This window comes from Hippopotamus amphibius, chromosome 9, assembly GCF_030028045.1.
Source record: "Hippopotamus amphibius kiboko isolate mHipAmp2 chromosome 9, mHipAmp2.hap2, whole genome shotgun sequence".
NCBI classification, from domain to species: Eukaryota; Metazoa; Chordata; class Mammalia; order Artiodactyla; family Hippopotamidae; genus Hippopotamus; species Hippopotamus amphibius.
The window spans coordinates 87,286,383-87,310,697 of record NC_080194.1 but is presented as its reverse complement, the minus strand read 5'-3'; the positions used below and the strand labels follow the sequence as shown (position 1 = coordinate 87,310,697).

The 24,315-nt window shown below is 47.8% G+C and overlaps 1 protein-coding gene and 1 long non-coding RNA gene across 4 annotated transcripts in view; one reads left to right on the top strand and one right to left on the bottom strand.

Moving 5' to 3' along the window:
• UBASH3B (ubiquitin associated and SH3 domain containing B) overlaps positions 1-24,315 on the top strand; it is a 143,388-nt gene that overhangs the window by 49,648 nt on the left and 69,425 nt on the right. The window lies entirely within an intron of this gene.
• LOC130829459 (uncharacterized) overlaps positions 8,210-24,315 on the bottom strand; it is a 35,890-nt gene continuing 19,784 nt past the window's right edge. Inside the window, exon 3 of the long non-coding RNA XR_009047529.1 lies at positions 8,210-11,391. This is a non-coding gene — a long non-coding RNA (uncharacterized LOC130829459). The remainder of the gene's footprint in view (positions 11,392-24,315) is intronic.

Genomic DNA, 24,315 nt, shown 5'->3' with positions numbered 1-24,315 from the left:
CTAGAGCTCTAAGCCATTTTTGGTTTGTGTTCATTCATTCATTGAGTTGCCTGGGATTGAAAGAGCATTCTCACTCATGGATTTAAGACGATGGATAATAAATGACGTGCCCTGGCCTTCCAGGTCCCCACAGCGAGGGGAAGATGAGACCGACAGAAGTAAAGTTAAAAGGTGTAGGTAAATGCAGTTTGAGAGGGGCATCCGGGAGCAGGAGGAAGAACAAGTCAGGGAGTATGCTGGGAGCTGGGGAGACGGTGGGCCCCCCGTCATCTGCAGGCTGATTACATGCCAGGCATGGTGCTGTCCTTTGCGTATGTTTTCTCCCTCTGCGTCCCCACCACTCTGCCGGGCAGGTCCAGCCTCCTCCTGTTTTGCGAGGAGAAGGCTCAGACGTTTAGTCCCATACCTGACGTTCCCCATCTGAAAAGTGGTGTAGCCAGAAGTGAAATCCTCGTCCAGCTGGTTGTAGTGTCCCTAACCTTCACCTCCAGAAGCATGTGACTCGAGCTGCAGTTAAATGGTAGCCCTGGCACAGCCAAGCCTGGGACAATGTAGGTGTCAAAGCAGAAGTGGTAGTGGGGGTTGAGGTGGCCCCAGAAGGGAATCTTGGGGAGAGCTGGGGGTTAGAACTGGTGAGCTCTGGGAACACAGAAAGCTCGTGCTGCACACCATTTCCCCAGAGCTCTCATGCTTTCATTGCACAAGGAAGGGAAGCCCAGGTGGAGGCTTTGGGGAGGCCGGGAGTCAGGGGAGGTGGCGGAGAGGTCTCAGGAACAGCGAAGCATACCTCTTGGGTTTTCTGGGACAATCTTCACTTGTAAATCATGCCTTTCATTGGCAGGCCATAGATAAAACATTGATCTTGACAATTGTTTCAGAAAATAAGGTCCCTGGTAAAGTCCCAGGGTTAGGAAGTTGGGGGTGGGGGGGAGGGGTGGGATGGTAGTCACTTGAGGACTGTTGGAAGCAAGAGTCACGGAAAGAGAATTCTGAGCACTCCTGACTCAGGGCCTCTCTGTCCAGGCAGGATCCCCTCAGCCAGTTTTCCCAAAGGAAGCCCCTGTCCTTCCTCTTTAAAATTGCTGGCAAGGAGGCTTCTCATCGTTGCAGTTCCAGGCTCCAGAAATCTCTGCAGCAGATATATTTTTTTGAGGGGGGAGGGACCCCATCCTTAGTCCAAACCCTGGAATTCTTCATATTTTTAGTGCTCTAGTGCTTAGGAAAAAGAGAGGAGAGCAATTGGATTCCATTCAAAAATCCATCTCCTTCCTCCCTTTTTCCTTGCCTCACGTTCCAGCGAGGCGGGTCCACTCCCAAGTTATCAATAACAAGGTGATTGCCCTTGAGTCCTAGGCAGGCGCACAGGACACAGGCAGGGAGCAGCTGGGCTCAGGCTGGGACAGAGAAGTGGGGAGCAGGTCCCAGTGGTAGGCAAGGAAGGCTGGGCGCTGGCCACCCTCTAATGCCTTGTGAGGCTACCTCCTAGGGACACATCCACCTGGGACTCTCTTGACCGTGTTCCCTGGGAATGTCAGCCTGGCCTTGGCCTCTTTACTACCTCACTCTGCGCACTGGGCACAGACATATGGGCGAAGAGCTGAGGTTTCCTGACAGAACTGATGTCCCGTGTTTAGGCAAATCCCTTGCTTGCCCTCAGCATTTCTTCTTCCACCTCTAAAATGGGGATACTGACCTTGTCCCTGAGGTCCACAGGGATGCTGTGAGGACAAGTGAGTCAAAGCAAAGAATCTCAAGGTTAAAAATCACCCCAGGGTTCATTTTGTCCATCTTCTACCTCCAGCCCAGTCCTCTCCACAGTACCCGCAGCAGACAAAGGAATGTGCCCGGGCATAGAGACCACCTAGGAGGAAGAACCCACAGCGTCCCCTTGGGTGGGAGCCAAGTTAGAAGTTGTCATGCCAGCCTTTTCTTTTTTTTTTTTTTTGCTGCATGGCTGTTCATCATCAAGTAATTCAGGCCACTCAGGGAAAAAAGAAAAAAACTTCTCTCAAAATGAGGGAGTGATTTGCAGCATCTGTTACTTCCTTTTTAATTGAATCTGTTCTTCTCAGATACCAGGAGTAAGTGCCAAAGTCAGCAGTAGAATTCAGCTGTGCACATTTTGAAGGCGCTGGGAGATACATTTCTGTGTCCTGTACGGATGCAGATTGTACAGAAACCAGATGGCCAAGCTGTCCTCGAGGTCCTCTCACGGGCAGTGGCCGATTTGAAGCTCTAGGGTGAGGAGGTCAGTTAACTGTTCTAAGGAGCTGCCTTAGTGGATATGTGCCCAGGGTGGACTTGAAAACTTCCTCCGGGGGTGGGGGGTGGGGGGCCGTGTTTGGGTTCACATGAGACAGCCTTTCTCAGCAGCCCAAATAGACCCAGAGATGCTTGTGCCTCCCTGCGTCCTCCCGAGTGATGGTTTGGCATAGCCAGGATCCAGTAGGTTCTAGTATCTTGCATTCTCTAGCCTTGCTGAGAACCAGGAGGGCTACCAAAGGAGGCTCTGGAATTCCCTGCGCCACAAAGTGCCCCGACTGGAAGAGTTTAAGTGCTGGGAGGCAAGGGGAGGAGTCAGTGGGCTTTGCAAGGTCCCCTCCAACCCGTGATGTTAAAGACAGGCACACACGTACACTCACACACAAGTCCCAGAACCACGCAAAGCTCCAACAGCCTCAAGCGCAGCTTCTTAAAAACAGTTGTTTCCAGGAGAACTGGGGTTTCGCTCTCGGAAGGGTGAGCAACGATGGTACAGGGAGGTACCCTTCAGATCTGAGCCCCAGAAGGTTGACGGGGTGGTCATCCTTCTTCTCTAAATGTCTACTTCCTGAGCCTTCCTAACCAGAACTGGTTGGACTTGGGAAATCGTGATGCTCCAATGTCTCAACCTGCTTATTTTGTGAGACCGGACAAAGGAGCTTGGTATCAGTGTTCCTCATTTCAGGAGCGAAGTTGGGGCTCAGGGTGGGGGTGAGGCTTTCCCTCGGGCGCACAGAAGTTACACAGTAAATCCTCAGCACAGCACCGCTTGGTGAAGGGAGACCTTGGTTTGGGGAGTAAAAAGCCGCATGTTCGGCCAATGTGGTAGAATCGAAGGAGTGTGCATAAAAACATAGATCTTGGCCACTTGAGGAAGGCATGGAGTTGTATCGGTGAAGGTCAAGATCTGCAGAGGGGAAAGCCCTTGGGGAGGGTTATCCCTTGGAAATAGAAGGAGAATCATAGCTTTAGCCTCTGGGGGGGGTGTATGTTCCTTGTCTGAGGAGCTAAGCTTCTTGTTAGCAAGTGTAAATAAACTATAGATAGCTTGCATTTTTCTGAGAGCCATGCCCAAGTTCCTGGTAAGAGGTTTTCAGAGAATCAGAGTATTTTATTTTGGGGACTTAGAGTTTATTTATTCTAGTCACTGAAAAATCTGGCTACATGTCACAATCATTTGGGCAGTTTAAAAAAAAAAATAGCAATGTTCAGAGTGCTCTTGTGAAGATTCTGATGCATTGGGACGTGGAAGGTTTATTTTGACTGAGCTGCACCGGTAACCCAGGTGTGTGGCCAGCTTGGTGACCTGATCTAATGCAGCCTTCCATATCACAAACCACTTCTGGCTAACGAAACAGATTGTATGTAGCTCACAGAACTGGCCTGGAACCTGGATGACCAAGTTCCGAAAACAGGAACCAAGGACACTGCCCCTGGATACACGCCACCACCTCTACATTTTGGGTCACTCCTTTAAGATTTCAAGTCCTTAATGGGAGCGCTTGATTGGCTAAGTCCAGGTCATATGTCTGGATGTCATCTGGCAGGAAGCTGAAAGAGAACATCTGCCCCATTACTTCCTTAGGGGGCTCCCCTCTTACCCCTGTTGGGATGCCCCCTAAATAAGAATGGTGCTCAGATACTGGATGGCCAAGGCCATAGTGCTCCCTGCAAATTCCCTCTACCAGAGGAATGCCATCCAGTGTTCATCAAGACTATGCTGGACACCCCACCCCCACCCCCCTGCCCCCGCAGTGGCCGGGGAGCTCTCCACTTTACAAGGCGATCTATCTCTGGACATATTCTGTGATTAGGAAGTTCTCTGCAAATCTGCCTCCCTAAAATGGCTACCCTTTGGCCCTCAGGTTCAAGTCTTTCCCCAAGTCTCAGCTAAACATACTTATGGGACATTTAAGAAAAACTTCTGAGCTTCCTCTTCTACTTTTACTTTAAAATCTGAAGCAATTAAGAGGCAGAGCCCTTCCTTCTGGAATTTGGTCCAGAGACAGCATGATAAAAAGGAGAAAGCACAGGACTGAACTCAGTCCTGGCTCTGAATACTGGCTGTGCTGCTTCTTAGCAGTGAGACTTTGGACAAAGTGGTTTCCTCAACAGAAAACTGGAGATACTAAAGGTAATGGGAATTAATCTCCAACACTTCACCAATGTGCTTCTTCCTTCTAGACTTGCTCACAGGGAAGCAATGCCAACTGATGACAGGAAGGCAGAGTAGGAGGGTGGTTAAGAGCAGAGGTGCCAGGCACACCTGAGTCCGAGCCCAGGTCCCACTCACTATCTGTATAACCTTGTACAAATGACTTACCTTCTCCTTTGCTATCTGTAAAATGGGCATAATAATAGTAGCTACACCTTAGTGTTGTTCTGGAGATTAAATGAGATAAATGTCAAAGGCTTACATGGTGCTTGGTACATAGATAGCACTCAAGAAGTGTTATTTCTTGTTCTTATTAGTTGGCAGTTGGGGGGGAGGGGTGTGACTCCTTGACCCAGAAGGTCTTTCCTTCGCGGCCATCGGGGGAGGTGGCTGCCTCTTTCAGGAGAGTCGTAGCCCTGCTGTCAGTGTCTGTGAGGAAGGAGACAGGGCATGTGCTGGCTTACTGTTGCTTCGGCATAGACCATCCAGGAAGCTTCTGAGTCAGTAGACGCCTGTGACTGGTGGTGCTTCAGCCAGGCTACTGTCGTGGAGGACCATTGACCCCACCTATGGCCAGAGGAGACACAGCAGATCTTGCTGGAGGCATGTGGATCAGAAAGTCCAGAATGAAAACTGCTCCTCGCCTCTTTCTACTCCCCCCGCCCCCTTCAAAGCACACACAGAGACTCACACCCCTTTTTTCCTCTCTCTCTTTCAAAACAGGGAATAATTAAAAAACCCAAATCCAAACATCCAGCAGAAGTTTATGCTTGAGTCTCAGAACACAACATATGGCTTCCCAGCCATTGCCAGATTCTGCAAACCTCAAAGAGAGAGAAATTGTCAGCCTCCACCACGGCCCCCCAGCTTTGGGACCTTTTGCTGCAGAGTCAGCACCCCTCCCTCAAAGATGAGGGGTCCTGGAGTTCACCCCCTTGAATTGTAGTCATAACTACATTGTCCTGTCATTTGAAACTGTTCCAAAAACGGTGGAGGTTCAAATGCTTTTCTTCCTTCTTTTTGCTGCACTATTACCTCTGCGTTGGGTTTAGAGGCAGTGGGGACCACGGAGAGAGGATTTGGAGGCAGAACCTTCTGGTCATGTCACACTGCCCCTCTGTATGGGCAGGAAAGCTATGTGGTGGAGGTGGCAAGCTGGGGTTGGCGAGGACCCCAAGCGGAAGTCCATTCTTGAGACATGAGTAGGAGCCGTGCTGAACCACGTAAGGAACCCTTGTCCGCTCTGAGGCTTCAGCCATTAAAGGCCCTTTTATCTTCCATGGCCTTTGCCTAGGAACCCTTACCGTCCAGTCTCGGCTGCTGCATAGAGAGGTCTGGGGTTATAGACACGTAATCTCTCCACTGGGCGGAAAACACAACTGGAATATGGCCCGATGAGATGAAATTCTTGTCTGTGAAGTCCCAATTTCCAAATCTTGGGTGTCAGACCAGGCCGAAGAGGGGCATCCTAGAATGGTTTGGGGGAGGGGGAGGATAAAAGGAAAATCTTCTCCCTTCCTCACAGTGGAAGACTTTGGGCAAGGCTGCTCCAACCTCCTGACTTGTGGATCACAGAAGGCATCATGTCAATTACAACCTCATCCCTACTTCTCCCCCTCCTGCCTAAGCAGTGACACAGATTCAGCCTGGGTTTCCCATAGTACAGCTGAGGCCACAGTGTGACAAGCTGGGTAAGACCTGACCAGCCCAATCTCATGGGCGTCCCTCGAGGCTACCTCTCTGCCTGGGCCTGGCTGCCTCCATGTGGCAGAGACTTCTGTCCACCAGGACCCAGGATAATCTTCCAATATAGCCAGACCAGCTGGAGTCTCAGCAGAAGCGAGCAAGGCCCAGAGACAGGAAGATTCTCTCTTCCTCTCCCTTCCAAGGCCTGCCTTCCAAGTCCTCGCTGCCTGCCTGGGAACGGCTACGCCCTGGATTGACAGTGGGAGAGTTGGGTCCCCCCCATCCCCCCTAAGGAAGTGATCCTACACTGCAGCATCGCATCGGAAGCTAAAGCACCTGCAGTCGTGGGAGAGATGTCTTGGCAGGAGCTGAGATGGGATGGGGATGGGGGGGGGGTCAGCCCCTGCCCCCCACCAGGCCCCCTGGGTCCTGTGGGCACCACCACATGCGTTAGGTGTGACTGGCCACAGATCAATAGAGGGAGAAGCATGACAGACAGCAAAGGCACTTGTGAGTGTCCATTGCCCTCTTTGGGGGCTGGGGTTGTGGTGGTTATAATCAGCTTCTGCAGCACTCTGTGCTCACGGAGGAGGACACAAGCCCTCGGAGACTGTGTATTTTCCACTGCTGTACCCCATGATGTCACCACAGGTGCCTTCTGGCTGACCCCAAGCTTCTTGTTCTCCAGGAACTGCTGGGACTGTTGGTGGCAGTTTTGTAACTCTCAGAAGTCACAGGGGGCCTGGTCAACCACCAGCAAATGATTTCCTGTTCCCTTCCCCTGCTACCCCCACCGGCCCAGCCCCCGTGACACCAGGCCAGCACTTGCTTGGTGAGAATGAATTCAACTGTACGTGGATTTCTCACCCAAGTTTTAAACACCTCCAGGAAAGTAGATGCATAGGTATCTAGTCAGATGTGTTAAATACAAGTCGGATACAACTGCTTTTCTGCTTTTCCTGTTCTAAAATGACCTAACAGAAAGCCCTAGAGCCTTGGGTTCCTGGCAGATCCCTGAGACATTAGTACGTGACATCAACGTTTAGAGCTGGGTGGGCTTGGGGAAGGAGCTAGCGTATGAAGTCTGTGGCCTTGGGTTTGAATCTCAGCTCTGCTACCTTCAGCCATATGACCTTGGGCAAGTTATTTAACCTTTGAGTACCAGGCTCCTGGCCTGTAAAATAGAGTAGTAACTTGCCTCATAGGATTGTGTGAGGATATGATATACGTAAAAGCAAATAACAGAGCCTTCCTCAGACACTGAATAATAGTAGTGTTTGTATTAATAATAGCATGGAATAAAGAATCTTTGTGATTGGAGCTGATAAAGGGGTAGTAGAGGGACAGAGATTAAAAGGTAACTCATGGAGTGTGTGTCTTTTGCGGAGAAAAGGATAAGGTTCTGTGTTAGGATTTGTGTCAATTTGGAGCAGAAAGAGGATGGTTCTACCTTATCTTGCTCCTCCAGTACGATACAACTCCTCTGATGGACTTGCACAATTGCAATTAAAAATAATGATTTTGAGCATTTACCATGTGCTATGGTCTAGGAATCTCCTATGTAATGATTATCTTAATCCTCTTTACAACCCAAGGCGGTGGGTATTATAACTGTCCGTTTTACGGAGGGATTAACTGAAGCACTGAGGTTAAAAGTAACTACCTAAGACCATATAACTAAGAATTGGAAGAGCCAGAGCGTCAATTCCCTCTCTGAGCTTCATTTTTCTCTTCTGAACAGGGGTTTAGAGATTCGTAATGTCCAAAATTCTATGTCTGTCCTACATTTACCTGGGGAACTTTCTGGAGTATGTCAAAATTTGAGAGTTACCTTAGTGAAGTTAGTGATGGAAAAAGAAACCATTTAGGAAGCTTTCAATGACCTGAAACTCTTTAAACTATTACCTATTCACTTGCCTCCTTTTTCACTTCTCTTTTCTAGTCTCTCCTGTTCCTTACAATGAGTCTCTGAGAGGGAAAGACCTGGTATATATACATCATTAGCTCATCGGAACCAAGCTTCTGTCCCATCACACAAGTCAAGGAGTATACCCGAAATTACGAAAGTCAGTCCTGTGAGTTCTCATCACAAGGGGAAAATACATGTCTATATTTTCTATTTCTTTAATTTTGTATCTATGGGAGGTGATGGATGTTCAGTAAACCTACTGCGGTCTTCATGTCATGATGTATGGAAGTCAAATCATGCTGCACACCTTAAACTTGTGCAGTGCTGGGTGCCAATTATATCTCCATAAAACTGAAAGGAAAAAAAGAGCTGCTGATCAGAGGTTGTCACAGTCCAGCTTAGCATCTTGAGGGATCATTGCAGCTGTTTCTCTTCTTACAACGCCTGAAGCATGCAAAACAGATTCTTTAAGAATAAAACTTCTCGAAGAGTCATCTGCACTGGCTGTTTCTACTTTCTTTCCCCCTCTTCTCTCATAAACTAGTTTCAGCCAGGCTTTTTGGTCCCACCTCCTGCCCAAACTGTTCTTGTCAGGGTCATCAAGGGGCCTCGGCATCACCACATTCAGTCAATTCTCCATCCTCCTTTTGTCCATCGGTGGCATTTGATCCAGGTGACCCTTTCTTCCTTCCTTGACACTTGGTTGAAGGTATCTGGCAGCCAGGAGTCTCTTCGCTTGGTTCTCCTACCTTATTAGCTGCTTATTCTCTGACTCCTCATCTCCTCACCTCTAAAAAATGTGAAAGGACCCCAGGCTGAAACACTGACCGCTTCACTTCTCTGTCTTACCAGACTCCTGACTTGAAATTCCATCCATATGCTGACAACCTGTATACTTACATTCCCAGCCCAGTCTCCCCTCCTCTTTTCCATATATTCACCATCTGCTTAGGATGTCAAATGGGCATCTCAACCATGCCTCCTCCTACAGAGTTTTCTCCTCTCCAGGTATGGTAACTTCATTCTTCTAGACGTTCTAGCTCAGCACCTTGGAGTCATCCTCACTGCCTCACTTTTCTCACATTCAATCGAACAGGAAATGTGTCAGCTTCACTGCTCCATACTCACCAGATCACTTTCATCTCTCGTTGCCTCCCAACTGATCTCTCTGTTTTCACGTTTGCTTTCCTGCAGTCTCTCCTCATCAGCCTAACCAGAGATCCTTTTACAACGTAGGATGGATTCTATCACTCTGCTGCTCAAAACACCCCAGTGTTTCCCCATCACAGTCAAAGTAAAATCTAAAGCCTTCAAGTCCCTATCTGGTGTGTTCCCTTGCCACCTCTCTGAGTTTTATCTCTTTTTGCCCTCCTCCTTGCTCTTTGAACTGAAGCTGCTGATCTAGTTACTGTTCCTTGAATTCACGAACCATTCTCCTGCCTCAGGCCTTTTATACCTGCTGGGCCCTCTGCCAGGAATGCTCTTCACGTTGAGGTCCTCATGGTTCCCTCCCTCCCTGGTTCATTTATGATCTTATCGGACCACCCTATTTTATAAATAGGAACACCTTCCCAACCTTCCTTGCTTTATTCTTTTCCAAAATACTTGTAAGATGCATGATATGTTATTCGCTGTAATATCTGTCCTCTCCCTGAGAATATAAACTGCACAAGGGTGAAGATTTTTGTATGTTTCATTCACTGCTGTATCCCCAGGGCCGGAACAGTGGCTGGCACGTGGCAGATGTTAGATGTTCCGTGAATATTTACTAAGAGAATAAATGGCTCTAGGTCTGTTTCTACAACAGATTCCGAATGACCAGCCAGCTCTGTATGGAACTCTGTTCACTTAGAGTGAGTGAATCTTTCACACTATTGAAGGTAGGAGTGGGGGCATGGTGGTTGGGAGGGCCACTGGACCTTTCCTGCCATAAATCCTTTTTCCATCTGATGGTGTTTACCATCCCAAGACTTCAGCTCTAGCTCCAGATTTGCCTGAGGATATTTGTCAAGATGAACTAGACTAAGAATTCAATGATTCTCAAGATGGTTTCCCAGAAAAGATCCTTGTTGGAATACCATCCCTTTAAAAGTCCCAAATCCAGACTGCCTGTTCTGCAGACATTCTCAGATGCATTATTTAAAGTTATTTCCAGTGGTGCGTGGGCGGGAGGTGGGAGCTAATTTGTTACTTAGTGGTTTGGAAAAGCCTTCCAGGATCTCTTTCCTTTTTACCCCAAAGAATTTGCTCACTCTTAACCCTTCTGTACTGTCACCTAACATAACCTCTTCGACTTCATAGCTCATCAGCAAATCCCTTCGTGCAGTTCACCTGCACCTCCAGCTCCTAGTGGGTGAAACTGAGAAACACGCCACTCCCTTCTTTTGGGACGTCTCTTAGGAGCGCGAGACTTCTTTTCCTTGGGGAGGCAGAGAATGATGTTTATAGGGGATACTTTTTATTGAATGAACCAGTTGCATAGACTTAATTCCTTGGAGAATGTTCCATATTCATGGTATAGCGCGTTAGTCATAATGCTTTTAAAAGAATGAAAACGTTGCATTGTATTTGCATGGTTTTCCATCATGCACTGCAACCCTTCACATCTGTTATTTCATTTGACTCTCATGAAGCTTCCTGTAATAGACAAGTTGGATCCACATTTTACAGATGAAAACAGAGGCACCATCGGGGTAGTGACTCTCTTAAGACCGCTCTCAGTTGACAGCCCAGTCCATCCCAGGTCTTTGGCGCTCCCACTTCTTGGCCTTCAGCATGTGGTCTCCCCTCAATATTGATAGGTGTCCTTCTGGTCCTCCCCTGCAGTCCTGGAGCTCAAGTCCCCGTCTTAAACACTTGATGATTGCCTTTTCCTGCAGGAGTCCATTTCTAGCTTGCAGCATCCTACTATTGGTTCTGCTGGCGGGGGCGGGGCGGGGCGGGGAGGGGATGTCTGGAGGGGGCGAGGCGGAATGTCTGTATGTCCGGGGACCATTCTTTCCCTAGAAGGATGCTCAGTGGTGGAAGAAATAATCATGAATGAACTGTAGATCTATGGAGGGCTGCGCTTCCCATGTTCATGGGTACCCAAACTCCAACTTGGTCGAGAGTTGGGCTCCCTCTCTGGATGTCCATCAGGAAGTCACATCCCTTAGAAATCTTCCACTTGTAAGTCAAGCAGCTCTAGGGGGTACACTTGAAGTGTAATACTCAGACTGGTATTTCTTTGACCACAGAATTGTAGCAATGGCAACCTCTGTACAGCACTTTAGAATTATGACCATGTTTCAGAAGCACCCAGGGAGTTTTTTAAAATGAGATTCCTGTACCCATCCTCTGGAGACTCTTAATTCAGTAGGTTTAAGAAGGATCCAGAAATCTGTAATTAAAAAAAAGAAAAAAAGAATTCCTTGGTGATTCTGACAATTAACCAGGATCTGAAATCACTGTTTAGATTACAAAGCCCTTTTGTTTATATTATTTCATTTGTTCCTCAAAACACATGAGGAAGCTATTAACCTCTTTTGCAGATGGGGCTCAAATATGGTAAATGACTTATTCCAAATTCCTAAGTTAGGGAATGGCAGAGCCAAGCCTCTAGCCTAAGATCTTTGTCTCCAAACCTGGTTCTCTTTCCACTCCATTCTCCCTTAGAGATGCCTCCTGTCTCTCAGTTGCCCTGGGGTATTGGTTTTTCCTCATACCCTGATTGCAAGCCAACAATCTCACTCACGAGGTCCAACCATTCTCCCTTGAGAGCATCTCTGAGCAGGTTAGGGGAAGACAGTAGAAATCTAGGCCTGGGGGAAAGCTCTTCAGACCATCCTTCCATGTCAGTTATCTGGGAATATCAGGCAACAATGGCAGCCAGGCCCAGCCCCATCCTAGAGAAGGTGCAGCCACCACCAGGTGAGTGTTGCAGGGGCCCCAGACTGGCCTTCATGACCAAATAGAACTTTCAGCCCAATTCCAAGAAAGAATTTTGGAGAGCATAGGCTGAAACCACTGACCGCTGGCATGGAGAGTTGGTGGTAAATCTTTCCTCTTTCCATGTGCATTGTGTTTGGAGCTAGCTCATCATGGAGAAACCTCAAAATCTCAGGTTTCATTGTAATGGGAAGAATGCAGGGTGGCCCTGGGGGTGGACATGGGAAACTTTGTGTGGATTTTCTGGTGCCTGTAGATGAGGAGATGCCAATGTGTAAGGGTCACAGGAGGGCAGGGCTCCATTGTTCCAGCCGCCCCATACCATCGGGCGCATCGTCCTGTGGTTGAAAGGCTTGCGTTGACTTTGGAGGGTGCCCTCCTTGGCCCCGACCCCCAGCGTGCCGGGTGTTCTTGGCATTTCAGAAGTTCGAATCTGAAGGACCTTTGCTTTAGGAATGCGGGCTTGATTTCTAGTTATTTCATTTATTCATTTAACGTAGGCCTCATTACATCATGGTTAAAAGCATGGGCCCAATCTGGCTGTGCCACATACTAGCCTTATAATTATGTTGCAGGGCCTGTTTCCTCATCTGTAAGACGGTGACACTAGTACCCACTTCCTTGAGTTGTGGTGAGGATTAGACGAATGTGTGGCAGGCACACAGGAGGTGCGCCTACTGCTCGCCAAACATCCAGCTCCATGTCCCCCCCGTGGCATAAAAGAGAACAGCCACGGACCCTGCCTTGTAGGAGTTCACAGCTTACTAAGAGACACAGAAGCAGAACACGGCAACATCAGATCGGAAATCCTGTAATAGAGGAACATTCAGAGTGTCGTGGGGGCACAGACAAGGGGCCGACTGGGTACCGGGAGGGGCTGGGGCTGGGCCTGGGCCTGAGCTGGAGGCAGCATTTGGTCTTAAAAGATCAGTAGGAATCTGCCTGATGGAGGAAAAAGGGACCAGCCTCCCAGGTGGAGGCAGCAGCGTGAGCAGGGCCACAGAGGCACAAAAACTCGGACACATGCAGGAAATTATGTCAAGTGGAGGATGTGATGCATCCGAAGGAGGTGGGAGAGGAGGCAGAGGTCAGTGAGCACAGGAAGCATAAATGCCAAGGGATTTGGACTTCACGCGAAGGAAGGGCACTAGGGTCACGGGGCCATTTGAGCAATGTACTCAAGTTCGTATTTCCCTAAAATCATTCTGGTTGTTGGGAGAAGTGTAGAACAATAAAAAGGATACAAACCAACTGGCTGACTTGAGTCTCTCACCCTTGTTAAAGATGAGTGTAGGTCACTCACCCTTTCAGAGAGCCCCCAGCTCCAACTGTGGCCAACAGACAAGGGCGTGGAGAATTTGATGCCTGTTCTGCCTGTGAATTTCAAGGTGAACTTGAGAAGGGCACGTCAAGCGTCTGGGCTCCCAGTTACTCTGTAGTTCCATGGGGATTGCATACTGTCTCCCTACCTCATAGGAACAGGGTGCTATACTCTATTCCCGCAAAATGTAGCCCCCTCAGAAGGAAAACTGTGGGTCTGGCACTTCTTTATCTTTCTATACAGTGTATTTGCATTTAATTTTGTTATTGAACAGGTAGCATTCTCATGACGCAAAAATCACTGCGATAGAAAAAGTGATCCATCGCAAGTCTTGCTCCTACACCTGTGCCCACCCACCCTCTCTCCCCCATCCCTCCACAAGAAGCCGCCCTTCCTAGTGCCTCGGGTGTCCGTCTAGCATTTACTTATGCAAATGAAAGCAAATACAAATTTCAATTCTTACTGTATCCCCTTTCCTATATAAGTGCGGGCACTTTTAGAATATGTGTCATTTCCTTCTTCAGGCCTGTCAAGGACTTTCTGAATAGTCCAGTTATTTCTGCCAGAGTGGAATAAAGGAGAGCTTTGCTGTGACGTTGTCTCCGTGCTCTATAAAATAGTGACAATCTCCCCTGACCCCCACGGGGAAAGTCATAAGTCATTTCACACTCATAAGTCACTTTGAGCTTTCTGGTGGGAGGGAGTCTCTCAGTGGGACTGTTCTGAATATTTCTCAGTGACATATTCCCCTGTTGTTCACTGGTTCCAGGACTTTTTTTTTTTTTTTTTTTAATGTAGACTACTAATTGTTGGGGATTTTTTCCTCCCCTCCAGCTTTTCCTCTTAAAACCTCTGAGCCTTAATGGGCAGCCCGTGTCTCCGCCAGGGCCATATGGGTCTGATTTTAAGCCGCATCCTGCCAGAGACGCCTGCCTGCACACATGTGGCTTCCAGTGCTTCTCCTGGTGTCTGGTGCAAAGTCCTTTCTTTTTTCCACCACATGTGCTGAGCCACACAGAAGCTTCAAGACATCACATCATAGCACAGCAGTCAGCCAGTGCTGGCTGTAATTAGCTAGACCTGCAGATTCCTCCTGGTCAGAAAGGCAGCATATCTTTGCCTTTTCACTTACTGTGGAGAATTTCCTGCATTCTCTAGGGTCGCTGGAGAGGCTCAGAGGAAGGAAGTTGTCTATGAAAGGGGGGGAGGGGCTCACTCTCTACGATCTCTGCAGTTCTCAAATTACACTTTTATGACATCTTCCGGGGCTGCTGGTCCCAATGTCAGAAGGTAACCATGCCACACAGTAGGTTTAACGGACGGTGGGAGTGGAGGCCTCTGGGAAGCGCAGAGGAGAACACGGACAGAGATGCTGTTGTTTGGAAACCACAGGACCTGGTGAATGTTTTGAAAGGGATTTGGTTTTGTCTTCTGGCAAGCTCCCTGGAAGGCTTTTCTTGAGGCAGAGAGCTTATGTCAGTTCTTAGGTAGAGCATAAGGCCTTTGTCTCTCAGATGTGGACTTGGTCATGAGGTGCTTAATTCTGGGTCATGGTTCGAAACCTTGCCAGTGACAGCTTTGAGAATTTGAGAAATTCAGGTCCCACCCAAGGACCTGGAGGGATTTTGAACAGTCCTCTCACCCTCCCTGCCCAGCTAAGCAGGACAGCAGCCAGTGGCATATTCTCTATCCTGAGGGCTAACGTCCCTCCCCTATAGGAGAGTCACGTATTAGGGACCATCTTCTGCTCGGCCCTTACTTATAGGAAATCCACGCATGAGGGACCGTCTTCTGCCCTGTACTCTTAGCCTACATTGAAGAGGAGCTATGCATTTGTCCCAGGTGGATTGGTACAATCTTTAGGAGGATTCGAGAATCATTGAGTTCCCTTATGGAAGCTTTAGCCATCTGCATTGTTCCTGTGGGCCTCCCATCAGGAAGATGGAAGGACTTGGTGCTGCTTGGGAGATTGTTCCCCTTTGTAAATGGGCACAGACAGCTTTCTGCCCTTTCTTTTTGCCAGGAGCACTCTCTATGGTATTTCTGTTGGAGCAGGTGGGGTTCCACTTGAGAAGCAGGAAACCCTATGCATCGGGGCCACCAGCCCAGGGTCTACGTTGTAGGTCTGAGCTGATAAGATCCACAAACACTTCTGTTACAATTAGAGAACTTTCCTTCTCCATTGATTAGCTCCTATTTCAGCATTAGCCCCTCCAGGGAGACACTGGTGACCCCTAGCCCAGCACAGTATCTGGCTAACTGTGAATACCCAGTCATTGGTTGTCGGATTGGGTGCTTATTCAGCAACATTGCTTGAGCGTCTACTATGTGCTTGGCACTGTGCTAGAATCTGGCAGTGCCAAAATGAGGTAGAACCCCTGCCCGTAAAGAGTTTATAATCTGGAAGGAGAGGTACCAGTGTCCTCCCAACATCTGAAACAGTGCCAGCCACATGGGGGTCACTTGATGGCTTTTGAGCTTGGAATTCTAGAGTGACAGAGCTGGAGGGTCTTAGGGATCACAGCGCCCCTCCCTCTCACTTCAGAAATGAAGACATTGATTGGTGAGGGACTTGCATTCAAGGCCACCTGACAGAGGCAGAGAGAGAACTCGGTCCACAGTCCCTGCTTTCGGCTCTCTGTAGCACCCCACGCAGCTTGCTTCTGGCCTTTAACTAGAAAGATCACATTCTGAAAAGTAGAGGCAGTACCAAAAAGCGTAGGAGTGCACTTGCACGGCACGCCTGCCACTGCTCGGTGACCTGAATCCTGTAAGGACTCGGCAGCTCCAGACGCTGGTTCCCAGACACGGGCTGCAGAGTGAGCTCGTCAAAGGCAGCAGTGGCCCAGCTGCCTGCGGTTCCCACTGAGATGTCATTCTTGGGAGGGCAGAGCTCCCAAGCTGGAGAGTCATCAGTTTGACTTTGTGGCTCTTTGAGCTGGGGTGCTGGATGGTGTTCAGGATAAGGTGTGTGAGAGGTTCTGTTTCTTAAACCACATAGAAGGCTTTTCCATCCTGCTAAAATAAGTCTGGGACCTTGTTTGACCTTGATTCAAACAAAGTGACTGTAAAAAGATGTAAGAGGATATTGTTGAGATAATCAGGGAGAAAAGACTGTGGATTTGATATCTGACGATATTATGGGATGATCATAAATGGTAGACATGATTGTGGCACAGTGTTTGTATGAGAGGAAAAACAGTCATCGCTGACAGATGCATAGTAGGTTGTTTTGGAATACTCTAGGCAAAAAGTCAGTCTTCATAGGTGTCTTCAGGTAGGGTGATATGATGCATGAGATTTGCTTTAAAATATTCCAGGAAAAGGGCTTCCTAGGTGGTGCAGTGGTTAAGAATCCACCTGCCAATGCAGGGGACACGGGTTCGATCCCTGCTCCAGGAAGATCCCACATGCCGTGGAGCAACTGAGCCTGTGCGCCCCAACTATTGAGCCTGTGCTTTAGAGCCCGTGAGCCACAACTTTTGAGCCCATGTGCTGCAACTACTGAAGCCCACGTGCCTAGAGCCCGTGCTCCGCAATAAGAGAAGCCACGGCAATGAGGAGCCCGTGCACCACAGGGAAGAGCGGCCCCCACTCATCGCAACTAAAAGGAAAGCCCGCGCACAGCAAAAAAAAAGAAAAGACCCAACACAGCCAATAAAATAAATAAATAAATTTATAAAAAAAAAATTCCAGGAAAAAAAAAGTTGGGGAATAGATGGACAACTTGGCCAAACATTGCTCATTGTAATTACTGAAGCTGGGTGATACATGCAAGGCAGTTTGTTATACTATTCTCTCTACTTCTGTATGTGTTTGGAAAATTCCAGAATAAAAACTAAAGAAATAGGGCCTAGATCGCTCTCCTCGCCCTCCATGCCCACGCAGTTGGGGTGGAGGCTGGCACTTCAGTGACAGACCACACGAGGAGGATGCTGCAGGGGCCCGTAGTAGTTGGCTGAGTCCCTGGTTAACTCAGTGAAACACGGAAGGGCTGGACACTCCTTTTAAGCTCCTTGTACGACATCACCCAACACCCCCATCTCATCCCTGTTGTGTCTTTGGAAGCCGCCTCCTCCTCAGCCAGGGGAACTCAGCGCCGTCCTCGGTGTTTTCCATTCCCTGCCTAGTCCGTCTCCCCATTAGGTCAGCCTCCTCAGACTCTCCCAGAGAGGCCCACCAAAGGCAAACTCTGCTGAGCAGGTAACACAGCGTGTCGCCAGCACTGCACATCAGGGCATGGCAGAGCTTGCCACTCACGATGCAGCCGTCTGAGTCCTTGTTCACCCTCGGTCCAAATCTTTCCGTTTCCTCTTCCTCCCTGACAGTGGGACCATCATTATATCTCCCTGCTGACGGTCTGCAGAAGGATCTACAGTCCCCACAACCTTTACAATGTAGAGATTTCACTATTACTAGTTCGTTTCACTTTTTTCTCTCATCTTACTCATGCACGAACTTTTTGTACCCAATCTTAATCTTAGACCAGAGGGTTCCATTGTGGTCTTCTATGGCTGTGCCCTTTAAGACTGAATGAAGAGTCCCTAGGTCCACGGGGACACACTTACCTGGAGCCTGTATCCTCTCCACACACACAAATACACATCCCATACTCTGGGTGTTAAGGACCCAAAGGACGAGGAGGCTGCTTTCTGGGTGTCTCCCCTGTGTCCAGCCTCTTGAGGACAGACACCCCTAGCCCTGTGGGTGACCAAGGAGCAGCTGTTTGTGGTGGACGAGCTTTGATATGCTCCTGGGATGTCCATACACATGCATGTGAGGCCGCTCCTGGTACCCAAAGGAGCGGGGGGGGGGCAGTGGGTTTGTGGGGGCGGGCGACGACATAAAGTGGGTGGGGGCAGAGCACACATAAAGGGATCAGGGACAGCTGTGTTTTGGCACAAAATACCAAGAAGCCTGGGAAATCTAGTCAGGACTTTATGAAGACATATGTATCAAGTAGGAAGATAGGACCTATTTCATTTACCAGTTTGTTTGCTTGATTTATTATTTCTAAGCATTAGACATTGGGAATGTAGGTCTCCCTCTACATCCGTGCTGAGGCCCTGTACATTTTAGGTATCTGTATCCTAACTGAGATGCAGGAATTTTGCTCGTGGCTGGACTTCATCTCATCTTAAGATAGGCTTATGTTCTCCCAAGGTATTTCCTGCAGCTTGTAAAATACAACTTGTGAAGTCCTGGTGTAGCACCACTCACTTCCTGTGTTTATAACGGAGGTGAAATCATGGTTTGTCTTTCCACCACCCTGTTTCCCATTCCCCACAAGGAAGCCTCGGTTACATAAGCTAACAAGCTAATCTAAAATAACCTTAAAGTGAGGGTCACTTGTGTGTGCCAACAACTTTATCAAAAAGTCTTCTCCTGCAATTTCCTACGCGTGTTCAAAGGGACTGGCAGTATTCTGGCCTCCATTCAACGGGTACTAGCTGTAAGACCTAAAAAGCTGAGCTTTTTTTAAAACTATAGTTTCCTAAAGAGGCTCCTCCTCTCAAATAGCTGCTGGAATTCTACCTTCCCTCCCTCTCTCCCTCCAGTGAAACGTTTTCATCTCTTTCAATGGGTTTTATTGAAATTCCTGACTTACTATGGTACACTCATCACTGTGTTCCTGACCAGGGTTCTTGGCCTCCATAATCAATAGAAATTGATAGGAGGCCAGACAAGAAATTTGGGCAAGGCTTTACTGGGTCCCCTGCTGCAGCAGGAGGGAGTGAGAACAAGTAATGGGTTCCCTTGCCTGCTTGCTCCCTGAGAGGGGGCGAGCTGGCTTCTTATATGGGGTGAGGGTAGGGGTGTATCCAGGGGGCGGGCCAGAGGGGTGGCTTAGGTGGTCTGCCCACCCCTTTGGTGATGTTGTGTACAGGGGGCATGCACAGCACCCTGCTTTTGCTCCCAGCTCTTCACAAGTGGTAGTTGGGTTCTTTTGGTCTTTTTGTGTCTTGTTGTCCGTAATTTGCCCCAATTGCGCCTGCACACAGTTATTTTTAGTCCCTTACAATTTCTTTGTATTCTGTTGCTCGAGGAGACTTTATCCAGGTGCAAACATTGCAGCCAAAGGGTCCCAGGTCCCCGGTTCCAGCCTGTCTCAACTATACTTACATAACATCAAACAGAAAGGTTTTGAAGGCCTTTGGGAATATCAGAGCAAATGTCTCCCACCCCTACTGGTTGTGTAATTGGCCTGTCTCTCTTTAGAGACATTAAGCCCTCATGTTAAATAGAAAATAAGAATAGGAAAAAAGAATGTCTGTATGTGCAGAACTGTGTCAGTTTCCTGTACAGCAGAGATTGGCGCAACATCATAAATCAACTAAACTTCAATTAAAAAATTAAAAAAATAAATAGGGAATAAGAAAGGACTGTGGGTTTGGGGAGGGGGGTGTCGGGGTCAAGGGAGCAAATAGGAGGCTTCACGTAGACAGAAGATGTGCTGCCCTCTACAGCAGAAGACCAGGCTTGGTTGCCTCCCCCTCACTCCATCTCACACCCCAATTAAATTTTAATCCAAATCATCACGAATGCAAAGTGCTTTCTTCAAGCGCCATTATTTTGTGGAGCTCCCAGGTACCCAGTTTAATACATGCTTCAGGGACAGGCGGCTGGCAGGGGCCGGATGCAGGTATTGACTTTGGAAAGGGGGAGTCTTAACATCCTCAAGTATATCTTAACGTGCTCGAGTATGTCCGTGATCAGTCCCTGGAAACAGCTCCCAGCCATCCAGTTTGCTTGTTTATGTGGCTCGGGGGCCTTGCACTCAAGCTTGGCCCAACTCCAAGCTTCACATTGTCAACCCCTGCCATTTGACATGTTTGGCTCTTTTCTCTAAATGGGTGTCAACAGACAAAATCTACATCCTTCATTCAGAAGTGCATTCATTCATACCTTTACTTGACAAACGTGTATTGAGGAGCCTTGCGTGAGGCTTGCAGGAAGGGAGACCATTCACAATGCAGGCCTTGCGTTAAGGACAGCCAAGGTATATGAGCAGGTTATCATAGTGATGGGAAGAGCGTGTGATAATAAAGGTGTGCACAGAAATGGATGCACCCAGGAGAAGTAGTGTCTTGTCTGGAGGAACTGGATGAGGAATCAGAGGAGGGGACACCTGATGAGGACCTTGAATGATGCACAAGAACAGGGACGGCTGGATGGGGTCGTTGAAATTTACATTCTCCTCTCTTAAGATTTACACTTCAAAAGCTTTTGGTTTTCATGGGCACAGAGAGAGGGCTGGAGGCCTGATGATCCACTGGGGGCCTTGTCTACAGTTGCCATGAAGAGAGAGAGAATGGGAAAGAGCTTCGGATGCTGAGCCAGAGGGAAGGACTCTGCCTGGGCACAGGGGTTTACCAAGGAGAAAGGAAGGGGCTCAGGGGTGGCCCCACCCTTTTGCTTGGGCAGCATTCATAGATTTACTAGTTGTTGATGGCTTCCAGCACGCCACTGGGATGGGAACCAGCTGTCCCAAAAGGCCAGTGTGGGTACTTGTCAGTTCTGCTCATCTGAAGATGTGGCGTGCTTCACATACAAACCTCACTGCAACCATCGCCTTGATTCACATCTTGAAATAACTCTTCATCACTGGATGAGTATTTTAAGGCGCAGCTTTCATCAAGGAGCTTCCATTAAAGCAATTCAAGTAGAGTGAATAATCATTTCCCCTTCTTCATCAGACATGCTTGTCTTACAGAATTATGATGAGTTCAATTCTCACTTTTTTTAGTCTGATCTTTTAAAAAAGGAAAAAAGAAAACCAAAACACAAAACCCCTCAGAGACATGTTCCTGCATCTGTGTGAAAAAGTTTCCTTCTGCGTTTTCAGATCCGTCTTTTCTGGGTCAGCGTTTCTCTTTACTGCTTTCCTTATCACAGTTTTTTTTTTTTTTTTTTAACTTCCTGTTTCCTATCGAGCTTTGTATAAACTCATTTTGTCTTAAGTCATTCAGGAGTGAACTTTTCCCCTTTCGGCAGGCCAGTACTTTTTCGGCAAGTTCTTATTCACTATACACTCAAAGGTCACGCTTATTTCAAATGTTTTGACAATCTTCAATTATTTGCACTTAAGGATTTGAATAGAAAAGGAGAGCTGCGTAAAGTACCGGCAGAATGACATTAGAGCATGACATAGATGATACCCAGTGACATGTTCTCCCCATGTGTTTATTTGCCCTTGGAATGTACTTAAGATCTTGTGTTTAACACACTAAACTGCCTCATTTGCAATTCTTATGCATAGAGTAGATGGGCAACAAAATTTACGGTGGAGAACCAACCCATGGGCATGTGGGTAACAGAAAGTTGGAGTAGTATGACTCTTCTCTAACAGGAGCATCTCATCTTAAAGAGAGGCCACATAATCTTCTAGTTAAAGAGAAAAACAAAAGCCTAGACCGACACCAACCTGACTCACAAAGACCTAGGCTCCATTCCATTATTTATTCAGTATTTACTGAGCACCTAGTATATGGTAGATGCTGGAGATTTAAAGAAGCAAAAGGCATTTCCCTATCTTCTTTGGGTCAGTAAAGGCAAATACAGCTTGACAGAAGCCAAACAGATCTGTGAGTCCCTGGTAGGAGCAGCTAACTCCACCGTACTGCGCAGAGGGGATATAGAAAAGTATGCCGAGGGCATGTACGTGTGGATACGGGGGAACAGTGTCCCAGGCAGAGGGCCCAGCATGTGCAAAGACAAGGAAGGAAACAGTGTATTAAAGGAGAGCCAGTTCAGGGTTGTTGAGATGCACGGGAGGGAAATGGCAGGGTTGAGCCTAGAAACGTGGACTTGGGTGCCATCACAGAGCATCTCGGTTGCCAAATGGAAAAGATTTTATCCTGTAGGTTACAGCGAGTCTCTAAAGGCTTAAGCAGAGGTAATATGGTCCAATCTCAATTCTAGAATAATAACTGACACCGTGATGCAGACAGTATATGAAAGAGGAGACAGGACTAGGGGACACCAGAGCAGACTTGCCAGGTGAGAGTTGAAGCTATCCTGGCCCAAGACAGAGGAGCCACAGGTGGAGCAAAGGAGGTGCAGCTGCCACAGTTAGGATGCTTTGGTACCTGATAGAGAAAGGGGCATGAGGAAGACGGGCAAGTTGAGAATGGTTCATAATTTCTCCTTATTTCAATGGTATGGCCCATTTTTGAAGTGTACAGATTAAAAACATTTACTGCTAAAGTACAGCTCCTGCTGCTTCTTGGGGTTTCTCCAGCTCCTTTCAGAAATGGATAACTCATCCCTAGAGTTCTGGGGGGCTACAACCTCATTCTGCATTCCTGACTCTTAGGTGCAAGGACTTGTAATGTACAAGGCTCAGGCTTGCAGCTTTTTTCCTCTTTAATTTAATAAACACCATTGGCATCATGCTAGAAGGTAAGGCATGTAGAGTGAAGACCTGGTCCTTTCTCCTCATAAGCTCATGGGGGAGAAAGACAGGTACAACATTAAATATTAACCAAGGCAGAATGAAAACCCAAGGTCTGTGGGAGCACAGAGAGAAGCCTGGGAGGATGCCGGAGGATTTCCTGTACCAGGTGGTATTGGAGCCAGGCTGTTCGTTTTTGCTGAGTGTCTGCCACATGCCCTGTACTTCTCTCAGCACTAAGAATAACAGTCAAATATAGATATATATGCACTGTAAGGAGGAGGACAAACACTAAATAAGTCATTACAGGCACAGTGAATGCTGGGAAAGAGAAACGGAGGATATCATGAGAGTGAGTAAGTGAGAGCTTAGTCTAAGGGATCAGGGAAAGCATCCCAGAAGATATAACCTGGGACGTGAAAAATGAACCGAGATACTAGCATAGGAGAGGGAAGAATGTTTCTGAAGAGAGAAGTACGTGTTCACTTGCTCTGTTGTGAGAAAATGTGTTCAAAGAACAGGAAAAAATTTAATGTGACTGAAGCCCAGAGAAGGGTAAGTGGCCTTAAGTTAAGGCTGAGAGGGACCAGAAAACTCAGTCAGACAGGCTTATTTGCCACAGTGAAGTCCTGGAACTTTATTCTAAAGGAAATAGGGAGCTATGGAGGTTTTAAGCAGAGGAGTGTTGTGATGGCTGTGTATTTGGAGAATAAATTAGAAAAGGCAAAACTGGAAGCTGCTGCAGTTGTCAAAGTGCACAGCGAGGTGGCTTAGCAGAGAGAGGAGATGACAGCTTGAAGAGACCAGGGGTGGAATCAATTCAGGAGCAGACTTGGGCAGGAGAGGAAAGAGAGGAAGAAGTCAGGGTTTGATCTTAAGCTTCTCACCTGGGAAGTTGGATGGATGGTGTGTCATTAACTGAGATAATCTGGAGAGAAACAGGTTTGCAGGGGGAAAAGGTGAGTTTGGTGTTTGAACATGTGAGGTTTAGTACAAGCAACATATTCAAGCAGAGATTAACGGTAAGGAATGTGTTACAGAAGCACAAAGGTTAAGAGGGAGAAATGGATGGCACACGGAGAATTGGTGTGTTCAGGTGGGAGTTCAGCCATGGGAGTGGCTGGGATCTTCTAGAGAGAGCAGGATAGGGAAAGAAAGACTGGAAACGGACTTCCCTGGTGGTGCAGTGGTTAAGAATCCGCCTGCCAATGCAGGGGACACGGGTTCGAGCCCTGGTCTGGGAAGATCCCATGTGCTGCAGAGCAACTAAGCCCACGTGCCACAACTGCTGAGGCTGCGCTCTAGAGCCTGCAAGCCGCAACTATTGAGCCCACATGCCACTACTGAAACCTGCACGCCTAGAGCCCGTGCACCACAACAAGAGAAGCCACCACAATGAGAAGCCTGTGCACCACACTGAAGTAGCTTCCACTCTCCACAACTAGAGAAAGCCTGCGCACAGCAACAAAGACCCACACAGCCAATAAATAAATAAATTTATTTTTTTCTAAAAAAAAAGAACGTGACATTCGTGAGTTTGAGTATTTGAATTTTTCTTTTGTGAATGTAAGGGAACCATTGACAGTTTTAAAGGAGTGGAAACTTTAACTCAACTAGCTTTAGGAAAATTACTCTAACAGTAGCGAGAAGGATAGGTTATA